We start from the raw sequence: 18,993 nt of genomic DNA, 5'->3' as shown, positions 1-18,993 counted from the left end.
AATGATGAAAGTATTGTGAAGTTTTATACTTGTCTCAACAGATCTATTTTAGTTAACCCAAATCGTTGTTGGGACTTGTAGATCATTTACTCTCTTTAATCTTCACCCAGCAGTTTCATAAAATAATATTTAATATCTGGGTTCACAAAATATCATTGAAACAGTGCCGCGCGGGGTAGCCGCGCGGTCTAGGGCGCCTTGTCACGGTCCTTGTGGCTCCCCCCGTAGGAGGTTCGCGTCCTCCCTCGGGCATGGGTGTGTGTGTTGTCCTTAGCGTAAGTTAGTTTAAATTAGATTAAGTAGTGCGTAAGATTAGGGACCGACGACATCAGCGGTTTGGTCACATAAGACCTTACCACTAATTTCCAAATTTTACAGTTAAGCCAGTCTTTGTATACTACTTCCCAATCCAACAACAGTCAGTCGGTGGACTGTAAACAATATGTTATCGTCATGTACTAACTGTACTAACTGGTATTATCTTTTATTAACCTCTGTGAGTAACTCTCATTCCGGTCTCATCTTCGTGTCAACAACATGAATATCTGTCTTATATCATGAAATCTGGTACGCTAACTGACTATACAACTAAAACCACTGTCATATACCAAGAAATCTGATGTGTTAACTGACTGAGTAAACAAAAATCACTGTTGTTATATTCTTAAGTCATAACTTGAGCGTGAAATACACTGTAAACATTTTGTCACTGTCGTACTGGTTCGTAGGTTATAAAAAGTGACTGATTGCCTGTGGGCAACATTGTATATGAAGTCTGAGTCCGGTCATCGTATTGCTGCCAGTGACAACAAATGTGGGAACAAGTCAGATTAACTGAATACAGTGTTGAATGCATTATTTGAGAATTCCCAATAAAATATATTACTGCAATACTACAGACGTCCGATATCTATCTATCGAATGCAAACACAAAATTTCAGTAACACACGATTCAGCCGTCATACCGCTTGCTCTTTTATTGTGCACGGATCGGTATTTAACTGTAAGTCATTTGAGGCATAAACTTAAACAAATTGCAATGACGTAGAAGAAAAATATTTCTGTTCGAATCTGAAAAACGTTTAAGCCATTCAAATACATAAAATCATCAATTATTTATTTCTTACGTTTTTCTCTGTCTTTGACGCAGGAATGTGGTCAGTTAGATTATAACGTCTCCTCTAAGAGTATTATGTAACTTATATTTCACTTCATATAACTGGTCTTGGTTAAGTAGCCTTATTTCAAGTAACTATAAGCGTAATCGAAATAAGAGCTCGTGACCTTTCGTAAATTTTCAGTACCTCAAGGAGTATCATTTAATCTTGAGTATAACCTACATTATCTAACATATTTTAATAAACATTTCTAGAACTCAATACAAACAAAAACTTGTCGTACTTATATATTTATGAAGGGCACTTTATTTTATAGAACGAGTTAATACGTGGCAGTATAATCAGTCTAAAATAGTTTTCTACTTCGAAGCAACAGTGATGGATCATCAGGTACAACACAGATTTACAGCGCTTTACACAAACCTCAGCGGTGCTGTAGACCAGAACTACCGTTTGGCGACCTGAATCGGTAGCATCAACTTTCTACACCTTCTAGTAGAAAACACAATTTGAAACAATGGACTAGCCACAGGATTTCTGCCAGTAGTATGGGTTAGGAATTTTAAACGAACTCAATGTACTAGGAGAAGAAATTAGAGATTAACACTCTGTTAACATCGATATTACAAAAGAAAACACCAGAGGTGATTACATCACGTACACACACGTTTCTGGGTGTAACCTCAAAGATAAAAAAACGACGCGGCAGGAGATCTACCATGTATTGTTCTGTGGAATATCCTAACATTTGCTGTAGACAATACAGGGAAACTCTCGTGAAACCTAAACCTGGATGATCAGAAGTGGATTTGAATCCGGTTCTCGCAAATGCAAGTACACTGGATTAGCCCTCGGATCATCTCTTTCGTAAAACCAAAATATTACACACCTCAATGCTTGATTGAAGGAACAATCAGCTTTTGTTTTGAAATAGTAAAAACAAGAATACTGCTTTATTTATGAGATTTTTAGTACGAAGCTGTCCATTATATGAGAGATGGAGTTTCTATGTGCTTATACTATTAGTTAACAGATGACAGTGACTTTTAGGAATGTGTGTTTGGCGAAACACGATAGCCTGCGCTACATAGTTCCGGTATGATTGATGCAGATTAATATCAATCTGCTCTGCAGAGGCAGGGTCCATTCATCTGGAGAACCTCCAGCGGCTACTGACATTTGCGCGGCCTTGCGTTATGCTGCCATTCCAGCCGTTGTTCCAATTCCCTGAGACTGACAGACGGTTTATACATCGACTGTGGGCACGTGTTTGCATTGTCAGGTAGGCATGCTAGAATCTTTCAGATATAACACAGAAAAACGTGACATATAGTGTGTGTGTGCTCACACTTGGAATATGGATTGCACTTTTTCAACCATTTACGTGTGAATGTATTTTATTCCGCTACTAATCAGGTACATGGACGTCGTATCATGTTGATACATCCCCTCACTGATTGTGGATTATGAAATACTGGCAAATTAAAGATTATACTGTATATTTTGTGTGAAGTTACTTGATAGCTCCACAGGGGCCAAATTAACTACTCGCCAATGATATAAAATATTTGTTTCAAATTAAAAAAAAAACCTCTTGCGGCAATATGAACTCTTTCAAGTAATTTAAGGCGCCAGTGGACCCAAGAATAAAAAAGACTATTGAAAAACTGATTCTTCCAGATGTATTTCTGGAAACCAAGGATAACAAACACCAATTTATGCTTCTCATTGCTGAAGCTGTAACTTGTAATTGCTGAAGTGACTTTAACTTACGGAAGAAATAGATTGGGGACGCTCAGCACAGTTTTGTTATAAATCACTTGAGCCTTTCTGGATAAAATAATGTGTGTAAGTTTCAAATCCCATTCAGGCAGCTCTGTATATCATATTATTTTCAGCGAAAACGTGTTTGGTGCAGACAGGCACAACGCTGCGTGTAATATTACCAACATTAAGTGAGGAGTCTAGGAATACAATACAACCTCCTACGAATCGTTGCTCAAGGGACCACAAATAGATTATACTACTTACAGCGCGCAGAGAGGCATACACGATAATTATTAGCGCTCTCCGTACACGAATGGGACTGGAAGAAGCCATAATAAGTGGTACAATGGGAAGTTCTCTCTCCCATTCAAATAACATTGGCTTGTTGAGCATAGATGCAGATGTATGTAACACACCATGCTGTAAGTTACTGCTTAAGTTATCAATAGGTTTCCCTAATATTGCGCGAGTGTAAGTGAAATCTATGTTGTATCACCTTTTATACGAACTGCTCATACATAGTTACAGCATTCACTCGTTTCACGTCATCGAGTAATTCCTATGACGGTTGGCCTGACTCATTTCGCAGAATGCCCGCGTAACGGTTTCGCTGTGGGAGGCCATTATGTGGCAATTTTTGCGTCCACTCAGTGTCCGCGCAACCTCCGCCGCGTAATCTGAGGAAAGTCACGCGACCGACATGTAGCTACTTAGAGTTCTACATTTGAAAGATGTCTGTGATCCTATATCTAACTCTGCATCTGTACTCTGCAAACCGTAGGACACGTCGTAGCAGTGTTAGCGTATTTCTGACACATTCCATTCGCTCATCGAGCGAGGGAAAAATAACCTTATACATCTCCCTTATCTTAACGCCATGATCCTTGCGCTGGATATATGGTGCTGGCAGGTTATTTATCGTACAGTCTTCCTCCGTTACCGGTTCTCTAAATTTTCCCAACATCGTGTGCTGCCGTAGCCGTGTGGTGAGCGTGTTAAGTCTCATGCGGAGTATTCCACATACTGCCAGTGATTTTTCCTTGGAGGGATGACTAGAACTGGGTGCACTCAGCCTCATGATACCAGTTTAAAAGTTGTGAGAATGAGAAGTATCTGCTCTAAGATCTGAAAAGTCGACAACGGCCGGGAGAGTGGTGCGCTTACCTCACGCAACACCATACCGCATCCGTATAACGCCGCGTGGCAGAGGACGAGACCCACGAGAAAGACAAGCCGCAGGATGTACGTCACAGCACGTGACACTGCAGGTCTTACGAATGCCAGCAGTAGTCTCCGGCGGAGAGCAAGTAACTATTGCAGACGATCGCGAAGTATGGCGGACAAGGCGACTAGTGTGACGTCACAAGTTCATTGCGGGCCCTGTACATACCTTGGACCCCAGCAGAGGATAACACGACGGCCACTCAACATCGTGTCGTTTTCAGAGGGCCTGATTGAAAAGTTGTTCTTTTCTTTGTTTCCCGATAACAATGTCATTTTCGTTCCAAACTTTGTTATTTAAGTACACAGAGGTTTTCTCTGTTACACTTTCAGTGACATTTGTAGACCCATTACAATGCTAGCGTGCGGGTCTGAATTAGTTGGGTGTCTGTTGTCATGTCGACTTGATAAAGACTCCAAATGCTGTACCACTTCTACAGAACTGGTTTTACTAGCATTTGCCCTTTCCCAGGCTAGCCTAAAGATTCATTTTTGTTCAGTTAGATGTGACAGGATATATTAGGATTTTTTTTAAATGTCTGTTTAACGTCTGGAAAAGTTTCCAGGTTTTATGGCGCTCCTACGAGATGTCAGGCGCGTTTTATCTGGTGTTTCGGCAGGTATGTGCAATTTCGCTTTTGGAATGTGAAGTTGGAGTCACCCAAAGGAATATCGCTAGTCATGTCGTACATGCAACGCCCAGCATCGATGGAAACTGACGGTTTGTACCCCGTTACAAACTAAATTATATTTAAAGCGGGATTATAGGTGACCATCCGATAGAGCGGTCCTAAGTTAGTCTAATACGATATTGGTTCCGTCGATATGTATTAACAAAAACATTAAAGCACTGTGAATAATCAGTAGTCCAACAGTGACTCGCGTGCCTCCCTGGCTCGCACTAACTGCTATACCTGTGCAGCAGCGCCTCTTATTCGCTGCTGGAGTACTGGTTTTCTTCGTGTTTGAATGTTCCTCTTACTACATATGGAGAAAGCGAATATCACACTAGAAAAATTTGGAACCGCTCTATTAAACAGGCATGTAAAACTCCGATTTAAATATAGTTTTAGTTGTAATGGGAAACAAGCCGACGGTTTCCATTAACACTAGGCGTCACATGAAAGACGTGATGAGCAACAGGGGCATATTTGTTTGGAACGACTCCATCTACAAAATGCAGAAACTAAATTGCAAGTATCCAAATATCTGCCATAACACCAAAGAAGACGTGCTGACGTCCGTTAGGAGAGAAACCCGGTATACGTGATTAAAAATCGGTATGTCTTATTTTAGTGCAATAACCTCGAATGTTACCATCCAATTCCACAAACTGTATTTTTAATTATTTATCTCTTTTTGGAATTGTAGCTGCTACAGCATGCAACAAAAACTTTCTTGCTTATTAAATAGCCAGATATCGAGATCCGGCAGTGGTGTCTACTTCTGCATCACTAACGACATTATTAAAGTGTCTTCCGATGGAAATTCACTGCGGCAAGCTTCGCCGAACTGCTTAAGTTCTCTGTATTTGTTGTTACTTGTATATGCTAGTTGACTCCTCTTGGTCCATCCTGTTTCTTCGACGATTGGATTCGATTGAATTTTTGAGTTTATCACGCTTTCGTTTCGCTTATTTACTTCGATCGTGTTGAGGATCTAAATAATAAGAAAATAATTAGACTGTTTTAAACGCACTGAAACGAAATAAACAGGTACGATTGGGAATTAAATGAATGAAGATGCAATGACATGAAACGATATCAGTGGACAACGAGAATAAAAGGGACGTCCAATGTTATGCATCGTCATGATGATGTCAGTAGGGCACAAATTTTATGTTTTCATATCAGATCCTCGCCGGCCGGTGTGGCTGAATGGTTCTAGCCGCTTCAGTCTGGAACCGCGCGACCACTACTGTCGTAGGTTCGAATCCTGCCTCGGGCATGGATGTGTGTGATGTCCTTCGGTTAGTTAGGTTTAAGTAGTTCTAAGTTCAAGGGGACTGATGACCTCAGGTGTTATGTCCCATAGTGCTCAGAGCCATTTGAACCATTTTATCAGATCCTCCCAAGTGACACTGCCTTATCGAAGGTACCTTCATTGGTTTGCGAGCTCGAGCGAAGTTGAGGGCTATGCCGGCCGTCACGCAAGCCGGACAGGCGTCAACAGAGGAGTCAGACGAAATGTGTCCCACCTAGGGCTCTCTATAGGTGTGGTGAAGCCAACCCTCCTAGGGGAGTAAACCCTGATATCAAATCCTGGTCCTACAAGTTAGGGGTTGGGTCAATGGGCCAGCACTCCATTATCCACAAAAAACTTCTACAAGCTCGAGAATCTAAATCGGAGCCTCGGAAATCGGATAGAAACTCTTTACGACAATTATTGGCAAGGAAAAGGACATTGAGAGTTGGTATGAGGAACGTTCAAAGCCTGACAAATAAACACACCAAAATAGAGAATGAAATTAGTCGACTGAACGTGGACATAATTATTCTATCAGAAACAAAAAAGAAAGGACAAGGGAATGAGAAATTTGGAAATTTCATCCAGTTTTGGTCTGGAGTTGAGAAACATAAACGAGCAAAAGCAGGCGTTTCCATTTTAATTAACAAAGCTCTGAGCGCTTACATCAAGGACTATGCATTTAAATGCGAAAGAATTGTCACTTTTACCATCAAGGTATATGGCATTGAAACAGTTCTAATAGGGGTGTACGCACCAAACGACGATGCGAAACAGCATTTCTACCAGAAATTACACCATCTACTCAACCAAGTCAAAATGAACCAAGAAGTAATAATAGGAGGAGATTTTAATGCGAGGGTTGGCTCACAAGTAAATCATGCAGTAGTAGGAAGATATGGAGAAAATGTCATTAATAGTTCTGGAGAAAATCTTGTAGAATTCTGTAATCAATATGACTTGAAAATTCTGAACACACACTATTCACAGAAAGATATCCACAGATTTTCATGGGAGAGGCCATCATTAGAGCAGAAATCTATAACTGATTACATCATTACCAAGAAAGGACCAAAAATGGTTGTTCAAAACTGTAGAGTCATGCAGGGAGCCAACTGTGTGTGTGATCACTACTTAGTTTTAGCAAAGCTGACATACCCATTTAGGAGAAAACCATCAACAACTGGACGAGTGGCTGACCACAGTAGTCATGAAAAATTAGAGCAGGCGAGGTATAAGCTCTTTCTCCTGAAGTAGTTCAACATCAAGGATTTATTTCAACGTAAATTAGAAAATGAACTAAAAGCGATTCCAAAAGATGACAAAGTTGAAGTAGAATATGAAAATATTAAAAAACCACTTACAAAATTTCTCTAGAGGTACTTGGGACTGAGAGTAAGTGTCTAGGTAAACGGGATCCTCCATAGATGTCTGATGACAAGTAGATGTTTATTATGGAAAAGAAAAATCTCTACAAAAAAGGTTTATCAACTAAATCACTACAGGACAGACAAAACTACCAGACAACAAATTATGCATTAAGAAACAGAATTAAATTAGAAAAGAACAAGATGTGGGAACAGAAATGTATTGAAATTGAGAGTCTAATAGGTGGATCAGAAACAACAAAAGTGTGGAGGACAATTACCAGTATGAAGAAAATACAAGTGAACAAGGCAGTAGACAACCTAATTTCCTTAAAGGAATGGAAAAAGCGCTGTGCACACCTTTTAACTGAAGATAGGCCATATTACAAGTAAGGGAGTGAAGAGAAGGTGGCAGTAACTGATCGAAATATAAACATTACAATAGAGGAAGTGAACTGTAAATTAATTAAAATGAAGAATGGCCGAACATTCCTGTTGAATTCAAAAAATGGTTCAAATGGCTCTGAGCACTATGGGACTTAACATCTGTGGTCATCAGTCCCCTAGAACTTAGAGCTACTTAAACCTAACTAACCTAAGGACATCACACACATCCATGCCCGAGGCAGGATTCGAACCTGCGACCGTAGTAGTCGCGCGGTTCCAGACTGAGCGCCGAGAACCGCTAGACCACCGCGGCCGGCCCCTGTTGAATTATTTAAGGGTGGAGGAAGATATCTGAAGAAACGAATAACCTGTCTGATGAACAACTGTTGTAAAAGGATTGAAATTCCCTCAGAATGGAAAAAGTCGTACATAGTTTCTATTTTCAAGAAAGGTAATAGAAAAGACACAAACTGCTATAGCAGTGTCAACTGTACAATGAGCTGCTTATTTGGCAAGATAATGTTTGAAAGAATTAGACAAAATGTTGGCTGTCATATTGTGGAAGACCAGAGAGAGTTAAGCCAGAACAGATCATGTACAGGTAAACTATTTATTTTACAACAACTAATGGAGAAATTTATAGCAGTAGGAAAGGGGCTACACATTGCCTTTGTAGATTTAGCAAAAGCTTACGATACAGTCCCTAGATCTAACTGTGGGAAGCTATGAAAGATATAAGTATGGATGATCACCTTTTACAAATTATTATTGAAATATACAGGGATAATGTGGTACAGATTAAACGAGGTTCAAAGTTATCAGAACCTACGAATGTCACTGAAGGTTTGCGACAAGGTTGCAGTGTGTCAACCATCCTGTTCAATTTATATGTAGAAGTTGCTCTCCGAAATTGGAAGAACAGCTGCAGAGGAATGGGAGTCACTGTCAACGATGTATAGATATTTTCGTTAAGTTTTGCTTACGATCAAGCTATTATAGTACAAGATGATTACTACTTTGAGTTCATGATACGTCGATTATATCAGGAATATAACATATGGGCACTACAAATGAGTCTAACAAAAATAGAGTATCTGGTGCTGAATAGTGATGCTAAATTTAAAGTACACATCAATGACAAAGCAGTTATGAGACAGGCAGAGAAATTTAAATATTTCGGGGCACATATTGATAAAAATGGGTTGGGACTATGCAGAAGTAAATGTAGAACATAGCAAAGCAGGAAAATGTTAGGGTGTATGAATTCTTTTTGGTCGGATAAGAACATTTCCAACAGCAATAAGAAAAGAGTAAGTAAGATAATGGTTGAATCAGTGCTATGCTATGGATCTTAAATGCGGACCTCAGAAGAAGACTAATAGCTGTGGAAATGGATTATTTGCGTAGGAGTGCCAGAATATCAAGAATCGAAAGGAAATCTAATGATGAAGTAAGAACTAGAATGAAGGCAAATGATACAGCGATAGAAAGAATTGAAAGAAAATCATTAAAATGGTACGGGCATACGATAGGAATGAATAGGTTTATGAATGGAAACCACCCGGCAAACGTAAGCACGGAAGACCACGGCGTTCTTGGACAGACCACATAAATGGAGTAATGGAACATCGCAGCGTCGACAAGGAAGATGCGCTGGATAAAAAGGCTTGGCGGAGGGTAATAGGAGTACAAAGAGATGTTGAAATTAATTAATCTTTGAATTGATTAATCCTGTAATAATAATAATAATAATAATAATAATAATAATAATATCAGATCCATTCCTCTACCCCATCATGGAGAAGAGCTGACGCTCGTAACTTCTAGCTTACACGCAACTCAAATAATTTTTCTAACGTTAAGGCTTTATTTAAGTAATGCAGACAGCGAGGATTTAAAACTGCCCCTTAATATGTTCTCACGTTATCTCACGTTAACCTTTTCTAGTACATTTGAAATTTAGTACAGAACTACTTATTGCGACTTGTTCGCCCGCTAAGATGGCAGGAAAGAAACGTTTCCTTTACTCTCCGTGAGCTACTCTCGACCTGGGTGAAAATTTAACAGTGCCTACCAGCGCTCACTAAATAACAATGCTATCAACTACTATAACGCTTAATCAGTGTGTCCGTCGTACACGCTCGGGTTCCGAAATTGCTTCGAAGTAAACGGAAACGTTTCCGACGGGGCCAGTGTAAATCAGCTTGATTTCACAAGGACACATATTCATTAAAGAGAAATATAATTCATTGTGAACGATTAAGTCGCTAGAGACGTTGTAGATACTGTCTGAGAAACCTCACATCGAAATATGTTGTGATTTTTCTGTACATACACCATTATCTGTGAAGATTATTTCATATTTGGATGGACATAAATTATGCCAACAATTCGACAGACAAGTGAATCAGAATGACTAGCAATGTCCACCAGCTGCTTTTGGGTTGCGGTCTCGACCGCTGGACCTGAAGTTTCGGTTTTCTTGTAGGAGGGGTCCCCCCGCCCTAACTCGCCCAACCGGCCAGGCGCGTGCTACGCGGAGAAACCAGCTCTGCCGCCGATTTCGTAAATACAGCGAGGAATCTAGTTTCTCGTTCGTTGCGATGCGCTCATGACGAAATGGCAGTTAGGCAGCTGATCTAAAAAGTTACCTTTCTGGTGCGAACTCATGGTACACTTTAACGCATCTGCTCCCAACTACAAGGGATATTTTCGCTGACGCACTGAAGCAGTCATCCAGTTGAGACAGGAAAAATTTCCTAATACAGTGAAATATCATTTAAAGTAGATGATGAAATCAGATTAAACGAGAGATAAGCGTCTTTGAACACCGACTTAACAACACAATAAGCTTTCAAATCATTCTGGAGATCGAAGGTTGTCTGTCGGAGTAGGCTATGTGCAGGTACATAGCCTATTCCTCTCGAATACCGTCAAGGGGGCCGCCAAGCATGAAGTCCCCATCCCAGGATGGATCACCATTAATAATGTCATACGCCCTCATTTCATGGGACACTTCGGAGAGGTTTGGAATCTAATCCTGGACGTTGACTCAAAGACTCATTATGAGGAACTTCACGCAACCACATCTTCTCCCCTTGCCAGCCAAATACTGGCCGTGAAAATTTCATCCGCCACCAGGATTCGAACTAGCACACCTCAGTGTCCAGATCCACCACTCAGACGTGTGTTATGGTTGCCTGATTGTTACGCGACACACTCACAACACATATTCTCCACAGAACATCTCACGTACCACATAAGCTTCTAATGTTTCATAACGAGCTTGCAGACACCGATAGAAGGTTTTCTGACAGTGTTGGTGGGTGAATATTTCGCTGTGTAGTTAATTCGTATATCTTTTCATCCAGTGAGATACTGAAGTAGCAGTGGTTATTTTAAATAGAATGATACACTTCTTGATTTTATTTGAGAGCACTTGGAAAAAAGACCGTGAAACTTTCTAAAACAGTAGTTAATGCTCTAATTAGTGGATTACGCCATGGCCGGTGTGACCGTGCGGTTCTAGGCGCTTCAGTCTGGAACCGCGTGACCGCTACGGTCGCAGGTTCGAATCCTGCCTCGGGCATGGATGTGTGTGATGTCCTTAGGTTAGTTAGGTTTAAGTAGTTCTAAGTTCTAGGGGACTGATGACCTCAGAAGTTAAGTCCCACAGTGCTCAGAGCCATTTGATTACGCCATGTTAACATCAGATAATAGCTCTCATTCCAATGCACTAGCCATCAGAATCGTACTTGGTTAAGCAATATTGCGGGAAGTTTCACTCCAAAAATAAACGACTGTTGTAGTACTTACTGGTGATTCCTATTTAAGGGCGTTCGAATTTCGTTTATAAAAAAATCATTACACTCTGCAATAGATTATTAGTTCAGTATGTGGGCAAATAAGAAAGATTCAAATACAAAGTGGTCCGAAACGTATTCGCTTCTTTGCACTTGTTTGAAAACTTTTTAAATATTTTTTTTAAATACTAGGAGTGTCAAAATGACGTGGGAGACTCAAAATTTAAATTCTTTCAGTGGGATATAGTCATGAGTTCGAGGTTGTTCAACTATTGCCGATAGTTGCTGAGACAGTAATGCATTAATTGTTTCTTGATGAGGCTGTATCATTTACAGTGACAACGCGGTTTATTTCGGAAGTAGCCAGAGGAAAGATGATCAGTGGGCGTGAGCAGTAAGTTACCAGTCCGGTTCTCTGTGCTGCTCGCCTATAAAGGCGGATATGCATACATGCACACGATCTAGCCTTGATCCCTGGCTGCGTTACCCACTACGTAACGAAAATCACCTTCACCTAACGACACTGAAACACCTGTCGACTTCTTCAGGGCCGGAGCTTGCATCGCAGAGTATACGCTAAACGTGGGGTATTTCTGCACTGGACCTCTTACCACAAACACACACACGCACACACACACACACACACACACACACACACACACAAACACACACAAACACAATAGCTACCTAACCACATGCATACTTACAATATCAACCTACAAAACGAATTTTCATTCTGTAGCATAGTGTGCGCTGATTTGAAACTTCCTGGCAGATTAAAACCGTGGGCGGAACAGGATTCGAGCCTGGGGTCCCACATTCGAGTCCCGGTCCGGCACCCTAATTAAACCCGCCAGGAAGTTTATACTTGCCTACATACATATATACAGTAACTATATGCATACACGCAATTCGTTATGCTTTACTCGGCTGGTGTAAAAATAATTGCACATCTCGGCTGACTTAGATTTTCGCATTTAAAGTCGATTACAATGTTCCGTGTTGTTAAACCTGAATGAATTTCAATTCAAGATGTGGTACTAAAGAACACCGTACACTGAATCTATGTACACTGTATGAGAAGTACAAGGTGTTTCAAAAAGAATATACAAATTACGAAGTATTATGTTGCCAAAATCGATCACTGGGCCACGGCTAGAGGAACGAATACACTGTCTAGTTTATATTCATTTCCGCTAGACGTCTGGCGTCTTCTGTTCGCTTGGTTACCGTCACATGTTGTAAAATTGCTACTCCACAGCAGGAACCAGTTTGTGTTCTCGAATTTGCGAAGTTTAATTCCGTCATTACAATGCAAAGACGTTTCAGTTTGCAGTACCAAGCTGGTCCTCCGATTGGATGGAACATTCGAAAATTGCATCGACACAGAATGTGTATGGGAAGGAGAGACTCCTCACTGCCCTCGTAATTCCGATGAAAATGTCGCACAAATTCAACCTCTTTCCGACGTAGTCCTACAACAACAGTCAAAAAAATGGTTCAAATGGTTCTGAGCACTATGGGACTTAACTGCTGAGGTCATCAGTCCCCTAGAACTTAGAACTTCTTAAACCCAACCAACCTAAGGACATCACACACATCCATGCCCGAGGCAGGATTCGAACCTGCGACCGTAGCGGTCACGCGGTTTCAGACTGAAGCGCCTAGAACCGCTCGGCCACTCCGGCCGGCAACAACAGTCTGATGTGTTTTGAGACGGCGATTTCTTATGAAGCCGTGCTAGCTACAGTTGTTACAAGGCCTACGTCATGACGAAAACGAAAATGCACGGCGTTTTCTGACGACCTACAGAATGCTACTGATAATGCTAACACTTTTGCACAATGTATCGTCTGCAGTGATGAAGAGACGTTTCACCTTAGTGGGAAAGTAAACAAACACAATGTTCGAATTTTGGGCCTGTAGAACCAGCATGCACACATTGAAAATGAACTAGAGTCACCCAAAATCAACGTGTTTTGTGCGATATCCCACTCATCTATTTACGGCATAATCTTCTTTGATGGAAACACAGTTAACGGTCAGCAGTATTTGCTATATTACAGAACTGGTTGTTTCCGAGGCTAAACGAAAACAGTTCCATTTTTCAACAAAACGGGGCGCTCCCTCTATGGGATCGCCAAGTGCGTGAATATCTGAATGGAACTCTACACCGAGGCGTTGGATTGGTCGTCCAACAGCTGGCAACTTATCACTTCTCAGCTGGCCTCCACGGTCCTCGGATTTGATGTCCTGTGACTTCTTCCTGTGGCGTTTGATTAAGGAAAATTTTTTATGAACTGACACAACCACAGAACCTAGAAGAGTTGAAGAACTGGATCTGTATTGCCATAACATCAGTGATGAATGCCATGCTTACCCGAGTATAGGAGAAATTCGAGGATCGATGTGATATTGTTCGTGTCGCTGGTGTTCTCGAGCCTGTAATGTAAACTTGAGAGATCCGTAAATACGTGTCCCATTTCTCACAGATGTATGTCTCAGACTTTTATAAATATATGCGTGTATTCTTTTGAAACACCCTGTACTTATTACTGGTATCCTACAGAAAAATAAATATCAAAATGAATATCAGACAGCACGAATGAAGGACGAGTCTGATTGTGAAAGGATGTGGAAAGAATTCAGCCATATCTCTTTCGAAAGAACCGTCGACTTATGGAGACCATGGAATGCGCAAGTAATGATAGTCCTATGAGAAACTGAACCCCTGCCCTTACGATTGTCATTGTCTTACCCCTTGCTCACAGTTTGTCTGAAAACTATGTTATAAACCTATTGGACCATACCGATTAATGTAATGAAGCTAATGCTCTATTATTTGCTTCATAGTTACTGAGACGCACGTTAACCTTTTTGAAACATTTGACAACACTATAGCTTTTTATTTATTTTTTGTTTTTGTAACAACCTGATGGCATTTAAATGAAATACTATCCACATTTGATACATTACTTAGAAAATCAATATTAGGAATGAAAAATGGGAAATATGCTAAAGGTTTTTACTTTCATGTGTAACCTAGGTGTAACTAAAGATTAATAATGAAATAGGAACCTGTAATTAATGAAGGAAGGTCAACGGCCTTGCTGCAGTGGTTACACCGGTTCCCGTGAGATCACCGAATTTAAGCACTGTCGGGCGTGGTCGGCACTTGGATGGGTGGCCATCCAGGCTGCCATGCGCTGTTGCTATTTTTCGCGGTGCACTCAGCCTCCTGATGCCAATTGAGGAGCTATTCGACCGAATAGTAGCGGCTTCGGTCAAGAATACCATCATAACGGCCGGGAGAGCGGTGTGCTGACCCCACGCCCCTCGTATCCGCATCCTCCACTGAGGATGACACGGCGGTCAGATACTCCCGGTAGGCCACTCGTGGCCTGAAGACGGAGTGCTTTAATGAATGAAGGAAACAGGTTACAGGGCATTTTATAATATATATAATTTTCCTTGATATATTAGGAAATCAATAAGACCACACAGATGATGCTAAACGAGAACCTACACTGATGAGCCGAAACATTACGACCACTGCCCACCACTACGTAGGATGCCGTCTGTTAGCGAGGTCGGTACGCGACGTTTCAACAAAATTACGTCAGTGGAACACACACGGACGCGGTATCACCCTAGCGAAGATATGGGTTGCAGATGGAGAAATCCACTGAGATAAGTGACTTTGACAAAGGGAAGATTATTATGACGCAGAGCCTGTGAACTAGTATCTAGAAAACGGCGAAGCTGATCGCATTGCTCACTTGCTATTGTCGTGAGCATCTACAGAAAGATGTAGAAGAACAGTGAAACTACCACTAGGCGTTAAATGGTTGGATGTCCACGATTCTTCACAGAACGTGTGATTCAGAGGCTTGTCTGCTATGTAAAGTAGGACAGATGGTGATCTGTGGCCCCTCGGCCGAAAGAGCAGAATGCTGGTGAACGCACAAGTGTTTCGGAGCACACTGTTCATCGCACATTGTTGAACATGGGGCTCCGCGGCCGACCAGCCCTACGTGTTCAACGTCATTGTAAATTACGGTTGCAGTGGGCGCGGGACCATCGGGAATCGACCGTCAATCAATGGAAACGTGTCGGCTCTTCGGGTGAATCACAAAGTTACTACACTGGGTCGATGGTCGTCTCCACAAACGCAGCCATCGAGGTGAACGGCAGCTCGAAACGTGCAGCGCGCCACGGACGCAAGTTGGTGGGAGCAGTATCATGCTACGGAGACATCCTCCTGCGCTTGTCCGAGACCTATGGTAGTAATCGAAGACACGTTGACAGCTGCGAACCACCTGCATCCCTTCATGCTTGATGTCTTCCCTGACAGCGATGTCATCTTTCAGCAGTGTAACTGTCCGTGTCTCGGAGCCAGAACCCCGCAAAAGTGGTTTGTGGAGCATTGTAGTGAACTCACGTTTTTGTATCGGCGACCAAATTCGTCTGATGTAAACCGTATGGAAATCATCTGGGTCGCAATCAGGCGCCATCACCGCGTACGCAAATCAGCGGCCCGTTAATTATGAGAATTACATGAACTATGTGTAGACATCTAATGCCACATACCTCCACAAACACGCAGAATCTGTGATGTATTTCGTTCCAAAGATGGACACGCTGTAGAAAACTGGTTTCTGAGTGTCACTATCATATCACTTCCGTGGCAATGACCGCTTCGCTCTTTACTTTGAAAGACTCTGAAAATACTAACCCTCTGTTAATGTTGTGGTTTTCGTCCTGTAGGTTCTCATTTAAAAATACGGAAAAGCTGTGTTAGGGAACTTGTGTTGTGTATCACATTGCTAATTTAAAAAAAATGGCAGTGAATAACTAACCGGTAACATTTTCCCCCAAGGAGCGGTGGTGCACCAGTGGAACACTTGGGGCACAAAAAAGCCGGCCAACTCTCACTTTGCGTTATTTGGCGGTCTAAGAAAGAAGTCCTAGCTAATGTGGATTACATAGCCAAGAGACCAGCTGCTAGTTCCATTGGCAATCGGCAACTGGTGGTAGAATAAAGCTATGACTTAAAAAAAAAGAAAGAATAGTAGCCATGTCAGCCTTTAGTATTTCGCTTGGCTTCCCCCGTCGGAGTTTGGTGTCCTCCCTCGAGCATGGATGTGTGTGTTGTCCTTAGCGTAAGTTAGTGTAAGTTAGATTAAGTAATGTGTAAGCCTAGGGACCGATTACCTTAGCAATTTGGTCCCATAGGAACTTACCACCACCAATGCAGTAATGACTTACGTCTGGAAATAGTATTGCATTAAAAATCATCAACGATTAAGATGGCAAGGTACACAAAACAAGCACTAAATAAATTTTGAAAAGCTGAAATTGTGGCCTCAATATCAGGCAGCAATTATAGTTCTCACTATATTGTACAATAAAATGTCTTCCACCATATTTCTTGTTCCTCTAAAGGGTAGTGAAAACAATATGTCTCAGATCTCCAGTCGCTAGAATTAAGCTGAACTGCGAAGCAGAGCAACATTTCACGGTTCTCAACCCAGAATGAAGTGGGGGCGTGCTGGGACCCGAGGCGTATAATTATCGTCTTCCACGTGCCACTTCTCGTGGCGGCTAACTCACGCCAGCTCTCTAGTGGCACACATACTCGTCTGCTGTACACCTCGCGCTACTGTTTGTTTACCAGAAAGTGGCCAAATCTGAGACGTAATACTGTTGTTGGCACGTAAAGATTTCACGAACTTCAAATCAGAATTCAGAATGTCCAACAGGAAAAACTCCGTGAGACATGCAGTAGGTCTAAAAAATAAGCAATTCCAAATTAATCGCAGACACAGATTTTACGTGAATCAAGACGCAATTATTTTACCAAGATGATTACCTGATGCCGCGATGAGTAATAAGTTTCGTTCACACCGCCTATAACATGTTCCTCATTTCTGACTTCCCACTTTTCTGACCGTTCACTAACGTCAATATTTAGTCAAAAACGCTCACTAAGTAGGTAAACGTCAAGCCCATAAAAGTAAATGAGAATCATGCAGGAATCATACAATGCTGTCGTTGGCAAGGTCACAACACTGATGGTTTGTGTTGCCTTCCTTCGAAATATTACGAGGAGTCAAGTGCGTATCACTACCGTGTTTCTGCTATATATAGTTGTATATATTTTCTCACAGACGGGTATAGAGTGAAATGAAGCGTAAGATGAAACCTGATGCATTACATCTGAAATAGCATGAAGTGACCTTCCGAATTTAGCAGCTCCAATTGACGGTACGAACACCGTAACAACACAATGGCACAAAGTCTCATGGTAAGGAGCGTAGCGCCGCCACACCTCTTGCTTGTTGTTTCGGATATCACTACTTAAGATGGCATCTGTCCTCTTCATTTCAGAGCAACCATAGCTTTCCACATTACTGGCGATCTATCCTATGTATTCACATCTTCGTCTGTGCTTGCATAAAATGGAAACAATAATACGACTCCAGAATGAGATTTTCACTCTGCAGCGGAGTGTGCACTGATATGAAACTTCCTGGCAGATTAAAACTGTGTGCGGGGCCGAGACTTGAACCTAGCAACTGAGCTACCCAAGTGCGACTCACGTCCCGTGGTAGAGCACTTGCCCGCGAAAGGCAAAGATTCAGAGTTCGAGTCTCGGCCAGGCACGCAGTTTTAATCTGCTAGGAAGTTTCATATCAGCGCACACTCCGCTGCAGAGTGAAAATCTCATTCTGGAAACATACCCCAGGCTGTGGCTAAGCCATGTCTCCGTAATATCCTTTCTTTCAGGAGTGCTAGTTCTGCAAGGTTCGCAGGAGAGCTTCTGTAAAGTTTGGAAGGTTGGAGACGAGAAACTGGCAGAAGTAAAGCTGTGAGGACGGGGCGTGAGTCGTGCTTGGGTAGCTCTGTTGGTAGAGAACTTGCCAGCGAAAGGCAAAGGTTCCGAGTTCGAGTCTCGGCCCCGGCACACAGTTTTAATCTGCCAGGAAGTTTCAATAATACGGCTGTATACCCGGAAGCCCACCATTGATCATTCGCGCCGAGAAAACCTGAGCGTTCATAACAGTCTACGTGTATGGGAGTTTCGGCTTTGTAACATTAGCCAAGAAAGCAATGCTGGTACTGCGAACGGCTGAAAGCAAGAGATAATTACAGCGGTTTTTTTCCAAGGTCACGCGGCTCTAGCGTATGGATAAGTGATTATGTTTAAATTATGATGGCATCCTCCTGGGTAAAATACTTCCGAGGTAAAATAGTTCACTGTTCGGGTCTCCGGGAGGGGACTACTGAGGAGGATGTTGTCATCACAAAGAACAAAACTGACTATGTACGGATCGGAGTGTGGAATGTTAGATCCCTTAATCG

This window comes from Schistocerca cancellata, chromosome 4 (assembly GCF_023864275.1).
Source record: "Schistocerca cancellata isolate TAMUIC-IGC-003103 chromosome 4, iqSchCanc2.1, whole genome shotgun sequence".
Classification (NCBI taxonomy): Eukaryota; Metazoa; Arthropoda; class Insecta; order Orthoptera; family Acrididae; genus Schistocerca; species Schistocerca cancellata.
Note: the sequence above shows the minus strand (reverse complement) of the source record.